We start from the raw sequence: 10,580 nt of genomic DNA, 5'->3' as shown, positions 1-10,580 counted from the left end.
GGAGCCTGGTTATGTGCTCTAATTTCTGATAGAGTGTGGAAGCAGGGCACCTATGTTGGATGTACAAGGTGGACTAATGCTCCCCTAGAGGGTCCATGTCCTAATTCTTAGACCTATGAATATATTTGCATACAAAAGAAACCACAGTATGACTGAGTAAAGGATCTTGAGGAGAGTTACCTAGAATCCCTGGGGACACAGTGTATGCCAATGGTCCCTGCGAGAAGGAGGAAGTACAGCAGTACCATGAAGGCCCTGTGGTGATATTTTGCTGCTGGCTTTGAGTATGGAGAAAGGGGCCATGAATCAAGATATATAGGCAACCTCTAGAAGGCGGCAAAAGCAAGTGGACAGATTCTTGTCCAGAGCTTCTGGAAGGAACGTGCCTTCCTGGCATCTTGATTTTAGCCCATAAGATGCACTTGGACTTCTTACTTCTGAGGCTGTAAGATATGCTTCTGCTTTTAAGCTGCTGAGTTTCTGGTAGCAGCACTAGAAAGGTCATAAGGCTGGGAGGACCAGGACCAGGGAGGCCGTGCAGCCAGTCTCCTGTGTTCTGATGGAGTAGCAGGGCAGGGTGCCAGCAGAGACCTGAGAGAGCGCACTCAGCAACAAGGGGGTCTTGACAGTGACCCAGGAGCACTGGCGAGCAAGGACCCAGTGGGCTCGCTCCTCCAGCCCCTGCATGACAGGTGCACCCCAGAATTTCCTGTCAGAATCCAAGGGAAGGCTAGAAGTTCCCTTCAAGTGAGACTGAGTTTCTATCACCCAGGCTAAATGGACACTTAAAATACAAATACAGGCTGGACGTAGTAGTGCCTGCTTGTAATTAATCCTAGTACTTGAGAGGCTGAGACAGGAAGATGGCAGGTTTGAGGCCAACCTCAGCATCTTAGGTAAGCTCTCAACAACTTAGCAAGACCCTGTTTCCAAATAAAAATAATATTGAGTTGGGGGTGTAGCTTGGAGGTAGAATGCCTCTGAGTTCAATCCATAGCATCACTATATATACATATATACGTGTGTGTGTGTGTGTGTGTGTGTGTGTGTGTGTTTAATAGAAGTGATCACTGGGTATGGTGGCACATATCTGTAATTCTAGTACTTGGGAGGCTGAGACAGCAGAATCTCAGGTTTGAGGCCAGTCTCGGCAATTTAGCAAGACCCTGTTTCAACATAGAAATAAAAAGGCTGGGGGTATAGCTCAGAGGTAGAATGCCCTTGAGTTCAATATCCAGTACCACAAAATAATAATAAAGTACATATATAAAGGAAGTGGCCAATCGTGCACAGTGGGTCTAGGGGCTGAAATTCCTCCTCTCCAAATAGAAGTGTTTCATTCACTGTGGAAGGAGGGCACCGCTGTGCCCCATGCCTTGTGCACGCTCCTTCTAGTCCACCCTCACAGTCCCATGAGGCAAATCCCTTCATCATCAGTTTAATTTATTCCTGAAAATGTGCCAGAGAGTAGATATTTGAAATATGAGAGACTATGTTCCATTACTTTAAATGTAAAAATTATGACAAACTCCAGGCTTATTCAAAAATTGCAATCAATTTGCTCCAAATATCACTGAACAGCTTACACATCTATGTAACAGCCCACCAAGGATTTCTGCATCATATAAAGAATTAAAGAAACCAGTCATCTAATTATTAAACACATCAGTGGATATTTTGGGTTGAAACACGATACAATACAGTATTGTAGACCAGCTATGTTTTCCTTCTAAACTAAAATGAACAGTAAGAGAAATAACCAACATGTGTGTGTGTGTGTGAAAGAAAGACAATGAATACAAGTAGCACCAAGCCATTCACCAGGGCTCTCCACCAGTGCTAGCCCAGGCTTGGGGATGCACCATCAGCTTTTCCTCTGTTGTGCCCATGAGAATTCCTCAGAACTTGTATGACCGTGTAACTCATGGTGGAGCGGGGGCAGTTTGTGTGAGTGGAGGAGGAGCTATTAATAATTACTTTGGGACAAGAGCTGAAACTAGTACTGTCTGGAGCAAAGTGGTATATTTGATCATTTTATTTATTTAGAGCAGTTCTGCAATTTGGATAATGAATTTTAGGTAAAAATCTTTTGCAAGTTTTATGTCAAATATTTGGCTAGTAAGAGCACCGTATTTTCTTATTCCTGTTTTTGAGATAAGAGGAACCAAGTCTCAAAAAGAGTAAATACCAGCCGGGTGTGGTGGCGCACGCTTGTAATCCCAGCATTCGGGAGGCTGAGACCGGAGGATCTCAGTTTGTGGACAGCCTCAGCTACTTAGTGAGGCCCTCTGCAAACTTATTGAGACCCTGTTTCAAAATAAAGGATAAAAAGTAGGACAGGAAGTATAGCTTGGAGGTTATGCTTCTGGGTTCCACCCTCAGACCCCCCAAAAAATATATGTCACACTGTAGTTTCTGTGGTAGCATAGGTAAACCAGATCTGCACATTGATTTTTTAAAAACCGATTTTTGTGTGAGTGATTTCCAAGACTTTGGATATGACCTGTTTTATGAGACTCCAGAGAACTTCTTTCAGCCCTACAATGAGCAATAGCAGGGTCTGGGGTATTCTTCTTTCTAGACCCACAGCTCACTACTACAAATGCAGTTTTTAGGGGCCAATTTTAAAAGATGCTTCTTGAGTGCCTGGAGAAGTTGGGGAGGTAAACAACTAGGGCCCATCCCTAAAGCAAAGGGAAGGGCGTGCCAGGCTGCACCTGAGCCTTCTAGAACTGTCATCACCACAGCTCACCAGAGGCCTTTAGGCAGCCCCCTTCTGCCGCAGTGAAGCTCCCCGTGGCAGCGGCAGCAGGCCCCAGCACTGTCGTCCCACCGAAGGAGTCTATTAAACTTACTGCTTTTTCTTTGTAACCACAAGTCTATCCTCGCCTCTATATTTGTTTTCTTGGACTATTGCAAGAAAGTACCACAAACTAGGCAACTGAAAACATCAGAAATTTATTCTATTACAGTTCAGAAGGCCAGAAATGTGAAATCAAGGTGTCAGCAGGATCTCGCTCCTTTCAAAGGCTCTAGAGGAGAATTCTTCCTTGTCTCCTCTAGCTCTGGCTGCTTCCAAGGTTCTGGGTGGACCTGAATTCAGGGAAATACTGTTTAATCCAACACAACTCCCTTTTACTTCTCTCAGAATCCCTCCTCCTCCTCCTCCTCCTCCTCCTCCTCCTCCTCCTCCTCCTCCTCCTCCTCCTCCTCCTCCTTCTTCTTCTTCTTCTTCTTCTTCTTCTTCTTCTTCTTCTTCTTCTTCTGTGGTTCTGGGGATTGAACTCAGAGGCATTCAACCTCTAAGCTACACCCTCAGCTCTATTTTATTCTTTTTCTTTTGAAACAGGGTCACACTAAATTGTGGAGGGCCTCGCTAAGTAGCTGAGGCTAACCACAAATTTGCAATCCTCCTGTCTCAGCCTCCCATGTACTGGTATTACAAGTGTGCACCATCATGCCCAGCCCCTTCTGTGTATTCACCAAGGCATAATCAAGATTCAAACAACTCCAGAATATCACATGTGGAGAGAGTTGGGTGCCACGGTTTGGCAGTGCAAGGTAGGCAAGAATGTGGCAAGAATGTGGCTCAAAGGTATGTCTGCATAGCTCTTTTTATAATGTTGCAGACAAGTCTTGTTTTCTTTCTGAGGAATATGGGTAAAGGGATAGGAGATTCTGGTGAAATTTTGGGACTTTAGAATCACTTCTTGCCACCACACCATTGTGGGAGGTCTTTGGAAAGATAAAGACATTCTTCACCATAGCCACTTTTTCTTTTAGTCAGCCTTTAAACAAATAGTATACATTAAATAGATATGATTGGCGGGGCATGGTGGCGCATGTTTGTAATCTCAGCATTCAGGAGGCGGGGACCGGAGAATCGCAGTTGGCGGACAGTCTAATTGAGACCCTGTTTCAAAAATAAAAAGACTAAAAACTAGGGCTGGGGGTGTAGCTCAGAGGTATAATGCCCCTGGGTTCCATCCCTGGTATCATAATATATATATATATATATATCATATATATAAATAAAATAGCTCCAATCATATATATGTATATATATGATTGGAGCTATTTTATTTCTCAACCTAAGGAATTTTGAAGATTTATCTTATATTTTGCTCTTAACTTGCTTATATCAGATCCTGAACTACAGAGTCTTGTCTTGCTCCTTTTCCTCCACTTTTTTATTTTACATTTTTAAAGATAGAGTATAGAAGAGTTGTTTTAAAAAGTCACATCTTTGTTCACATCACACACACACGTGTGAAATCACAGAAGTGCTGAGTAGCTTGGTGTAATCATTTCACAATGCATACGTGTAACAAATCATTGTATTGTATATCTTAAGTATATTTGCCAATTTATTATTATTATTTTGCAGTACTGGGGATGGAACACAGGGGCATTATATCTTCTAGCACATCCCCAGCCCTATTTTTTATTCTTTATTTTGAAACAGGGTCTCACTGAGTTGCAGACGGCCTCACTAAGTAGCTGAGGCTGTCCTCGAACCGCGATCCTCCTGTCTCAGCCTCCCAAATGCTGGGATTACAAGCGTGAGCCACCATGCCCAGCTATATGTGCCAATTTACCTCAATAAAACTAGGGGGGGATTCACATAGAGCACGGGGCAAATACCTTGGTCATCACTTAGTTTTCCTGACTTGCCCAGGGGATCTATCTGGTGACACCTTTGTGTCTTTTACCTCTGACAGCCACTGGGCTGTGCATGCATTGGGAGCAAGTCTTGCCCCATCCTGTAACACACTTGGTGTCCCTGTATGTTACAGAGTGCCTGGCACAGGGCTGGTACTCAGCCATATGTGTGTTGAAGGTGGGAACAGTATATGTGAGAAAGAGACAAACTCTGCTTCCTATGCTAATTGGATGTACTGATCTCCTTCAAAAGGGTCCTCTTTTCTCTGTAAGCTGTCATGTGGAATTACACATTAATTCCTGCTATTGCTTTGGTAGCCTTTGTGGGCACTCCTGCTAATATGTTCATATGTGGTTCCTCCCTCCACAGCTGTTGCTGCTCTGAAGGCCTTACAACAAGGTGAGTGTGAGCTTCGTGGTAAATGTGATTTAAAGCTTTTAGATCCCAGGTACATATTCAGATGTAGAAGCACCTCATAAATGTGGAAAGGAGATGCCATGACTCATGCCAGATGAGAGCACTGCTGGGATTCCATGATGAATTGGCGTGCTGCCCTGGTGTCTTATAAAACTGCACTGGTTTTTATAGAAAGAAAAGAGTTTAATGAAGCTTGTGCTCCATGAGGGTATGAACGTTCTCCAAGAAGAGAAACTGTAGGTAATTCATAACTCAAGTCTAAAACAAAATATGGATTAAAACCAGCATGCCTCAATCTAAGCTTTCCACCCTGACGACTTCAGAGTCATAGTCACACCTTTTGAGCAGGCACCGTTTGAGCAATACTAATTCCTTGTAGAAATTGTTCAGAGATAACTCCTTCTTTACTTTGCTAGATGTTTTGGCTAATAAGCACTGATTTTTTTTCTTTCCCATATCTGTCTCATTTTGCCCACTATAAATTTAATTTTGTTGGAAGTGATATGCCTTCAATGTTACATAACATGTATAGCATTTCAGTTCAAAGAGGTGAAAATTAAAAATTATATGATGAATTGTAGCCCATTTTTTTCATTTTAAACTGAAATAAACACAAGAAAATGTTGTCTGAAGTATTATAGACTTTTTCGTCAAGCATGTGGATGCTTGGATGGCCTCTACACTGCTGTGATCTAAACACAACCACAACTGAGAGGAGAAATGTTTGCAGTTCTGAAGATTTCAGTCTGGGTACAGATAGTACATTTTGCAGTGGCTGACAAGCAGGACCTGGGGTACAGGTCCTAAGAACATGATGGCAGGAAGCAGAGAAAGCAAGAGGAGGGGGGCAAGAAACCACCTCCAGCGCCTTCCTTCAGGGCCACGCCCCTGGGCCACACCTCCAAGCATGGCTCCCTCAGTTTCAAACCGCAACAAACCCTAAAGACCCTAAGTCAGGAATAATCATGTACTGCAGGTATTTATTGGTACTGTGGGTGGAAAAGAAGTCCATTTGCTCAGAACATCTTAGTTGAAGGGTCCAGCCCCACTGAGGCTGTGATGTCTTTTAAGAAACAACACAACTCAAGAGAACGATCATCATACATTCCACATCATGGCCACATTTCTTCAATGGCTGGCATCCTTTTACCTTTTTTTGTACTGAGAATTGAAACCAGGATCATTCTAACTCTGACCTATAACCCAGGTCTTTATTTTTTTATTTTTTGCGGGTCTGAGGATGGAACCCAGAGGCTTTCAACCTCCAAGCTATACCCCCTGTTCAATTTTTTTTTTTTTTGTGGTACTGGGGCTCCTGGATACCCTTCTACCTCCGGGCTACACTCCCAGACCTATTTTTACATTTTTATTTGGAAACAGGGTCTCCTAAGCCAGCGCGCGCGCGGCTGGCTCCAAACCTGCGCGATCCTCCTGTCTCTGCCTCCCAAGCGCGGGGATTACAAGCGTGCGCCACCACGCCCGGCAATTTTTTTATTCTTTATTTTGAAACAGGGTCTCACTAAGTTGCAGACGGCCTCACTAAGTAGCTGAGGCTGTCTGCGAACCATGATCCTCCTGTTCTCAGCCTCCCGAATGCTGGGATTACAAGCGTACGCCACCATGTCTAGCTTCCCTAGCTCTTTTTATTCTTTATTTTTTAAAGGGAATCTCTTTAAACTGCTGAGAGTGTTGCTAAATTGCCTAGGCTGGCCTTGAACCTGAATTCACTGTCTCAGCCTCCCAAGTACTGGGATTATAGTCTTGCACCACCATGCCTGGCAATAGCTGGCATCTTTTGAATCCTTCTCTACTGTGCTACTATGGGGTGACTCAGCTCCTTGCTCCATTCTTCCAGTTAACCTGTTCTTATAGACTCACGGGGTCTATCTCAAAATGATACTACTCAAGAGAAAAGATGTGATTGGCCAGCCAATACCAACGCCACCTAGTTAGGACAAGGTTAGGTATGGACAGCTAGAGTTAGACAGATTCACATTCCTGGGCAAATTAGTTGTAGATGTCTATCAGATTCACATGATACATATATGTGTTATCTCTACTGGTGGTAAACTCCTCACAGGGGAGGCTGTGGGGATGACAGGCACCAGGAAGTTTCCTAGCTCCTGGCATGCTCTTCCTTCTGAGGAGTGAGAGGAATTCTGTATTCTGTGTCACACCATTCCTTTCTTTCCCCACAAGACTTCTGCCTTCCATGTGCTACTAGGTTCCCTACTCCTCGCCAGTACTATAATATACAGCTATGAAAGGTTACCCTTCTGAGTGTGCATATTCACTCACTTTTGACTCAGAAGTCTAGAAACTGAGTGTGTTTTGTGAATGCAAGTTTCCTCATTTTGTCAAGAGCCGATGTTACCTTTATTTCCAAATTCTGTATTCTATGTAGAATTCATTAGAGCCTTGTAGTCCAAAATTAATTTGATTGATTTCTCAGATTATTTAGGGCTTTGCTAGGACCAGCCAAGTTCCTGGTTCTTTATTCTGTGTAGATTAGATCACATAATGTTGTGAACTAAGATTTCTTAGCCCCATGATTACACTCAATGGGGCTCATTTAGAAAGTCTGAGCCTGCTCTTAGGTGAGATATGAGTGCATTCTGCCAGTCCACTGATGTGTGCGGATATTTCCTATTAGAGAGAAAATGGACCACACACTTCTGGCTTGTGCTTACAAGATCTTAATGGGAGTTATTAGACCACAGGGAAGGCTTGGGAGAGATAATGGTGATGTGATAATTTTATCAGGTCATTCCATTGGAAAGGAGGAATCTCTTAATTTTCCTTCTTTCATTGGAAGATCTGTTTATGAAAGTGCAGCTCAACAACTCAGGGCTGTGTGAGAGCTAGTGAGGACTCAAGGGCAGGGGGCCTCACTTCAGGATGGACATAGGAATATAAACAGGTGATAATTGAGGACATAATTTTTGACTGGCATCATGGGAAAAAATAAACTCTGAATATTAAGCAGGGCAGAAGAAAGCACTCCTGACATATGGACTAGGTGAACTCAAGCTCTCCAAGGTGCCAGCCCCACCCACTATCCCTGCCATGGTCTCTGAGTGTCATGAGCCACCAACTGGCTTTCATTCTTTGGGTTTGGTCTCTGACAAGCCTCCATACGGTGGGCATTTAGGGCCACTGCAATCACTCATTTGTACATATCTGTGTACTTCCATCATTCATTCACTCTCTAATGATCTCATTCTTTTATTCATTCTTTCAAAAAAGATTCAACATGTATTTAATGAGACTCTCTATGTACATATGAAAATAAAAGTGAGTCATAACCCCTGTTTGAGCAAACATTATAATTTTACTTGAGAGGTAAATATAACACATGTTTTAGAATTTAATTTAGCACAGCATTTAGCAGTTCAGAATGTCAGTGCCAAAATGTGACCCAGAAGCATGAGTTATAGGAGTTATTGGAAGGGTAGGCATGAGTAGCCGGTGCTGCCTGGAGGAAGCAGGACTTGGGAAACATCCTGAAAGATTGGGGCCTTTTTCTGATATAGGATGGAGAGAGGGGTCCTCAATAGGCAGTTGATTTTTTATGTTGATTTTGTTTCCTGAAACTTTTCTGACTTTGGTTAATTCTGTTTTGTTAATTTATTAGTTCTAATAATTATTTTGTGGGTTCCTTGAGATTTTTTTTTTTTTTTGCAGTACTGGGGATGGAACCTAGGGGTATTCTATCTCTGATCTATAGCCCCAACTCTATTTTTTTATTCTTTATTTTTGAAGCAAGATCTCACTGAGTTGCAAAGGGCCTCACTAAGTAGTAGCTGAGGCTGTCTACAAACTGCAATCTGCCTGTTTCAGCCTCCCAAATGCTGGAATTACAAGTGTGTGCCACTACACCTGGCTCTTGAGATTTTCAATACAAGATTATATAGTTTGTGACTAGACTAAGGTCAAACTGCAAGGAAAAGGATAAGGATATATGGCCAATGGGAACTTGGAGATGGTACATTAATTGTCCTTACAATTCCAATATGTATAGTATATATAACATAACTGATATATATTATATATATATATAAAATTCCAGTGTGTGTATATATATGTATATATTTTAGAAGCAAGAAAGAGAAAGAAAGGGAAGAGGAACCATGAATATTCTCCAAGGCTGCAGCCCCAGTGACTCACTCCTTCAGCCACACTCCACCTGTCTAGGTTACCACCCAGATAAGTCCATCACAACTCTCATAACTATATCAACCCTGAGCATTAGTGCATACATTAATATATATGGACATTATTATAATTTATATATAGAGAGAGACCTGATTATGATTTATAACATCTGGAGGTTGAATATAATCAAGTGTTTTTGGCCAAAGTTAAATAAGGAAACTAGTGAAATAATTTTGGAAATGCCAGCCATCCATGGACACAATGATATAAAGATGGGAGGGGTTGATAAGAAGATAAAGCAGTGGAGCAATTAACCATTCATGCCATATTCTTCTTGCTGCACTTATATATGTTAGTTGTATTATCTCCAGGATGCCAACATATTAGAGGCATAAAATCTTGAGCTAAATCTAAAGTTAGCATACAGAAGATATGACAGTGTTTCCTAAGTTCTAAATATTTTTCTAATACTGTCACATCAAATGCTTATAGCAATACTAAAAACTTAGAGATGAACTCCTCAGAGTACAGAAATATTAAGAAACTTGTCTAAGGTCAACTAATATTAAAGCCAGTTTTAAATCCAAATGCCCTTACTGACAGACTTGTATCTGCTGACTATACTATTATGTGTCTAACTATACTGCCTGTGTTGACAATATATGCTTTCCTAAAGGAAACCAAGAGCTTAGCACCTATTTGTAAGAATAATAAAAATAGGGAGCCACCAAGTGGTGTGCCTAATTAATAAGCTTTTTGGTAAACCACATCATGAATTACATAGATGATTTAGAGCTTTGCTGAATGATTAAGATGTTATGTTCCCATAAGAAAAGGGTTTGTCTTACTCGAGTAGTCTCAAAACAGGCAGCTCAAGGCTAGCACTATAGAGCAGTGGTATTTCACAAGGGACTTTGGCTTCTATACTCTGGTTCTTCCATCTTTATAGCCTGTGCCCTTCTTCCTTAGCATTGTGAGATGGCTTGTGCACTTTTAAGCATGTTTGTGTTCTATTTTAGTCAGTATGGTCATGGATATAATCTAAAAGACTAACCACACAACTTAGAAAAAAGAAGATTCATTTTCTCACAGTTTCCGTGGAGATTTGGGGTTCAGTCCATGTGAGGCTGGGGACCACAGATCTCATGGCATGGTGATGGGAAGCAGACAGAAGGAAAGTACCCTTATCTTGGAGGCTGAAAGCAATAGAGAGATACAGGGAGGAGGGACCATGTATATTCTCCAAGGCCGCACCCGCAGGGACCCACCTTCTTCAGCCACCCTCTACCTACCTAGGTTAGTACCCAGATAACTCCATTACAACTCTCGTGACTTAACTATATCA

This window comes from Muscardinus avellanarius (assembly GCF_963383645.1).
Source record: "Muscardinus avellanarius genome assembly, chromosome: 7".
Classification (NCBI taxonomy): domain Eukaryota; kingdom Metazoa; phylum Chordata; class Mammalia; order Rodentia; family Gliridae; genus Muscardinus; species Muscardinus avellanarius.
Note: the sequence above shows the minus strand (reverse complement) of the source record.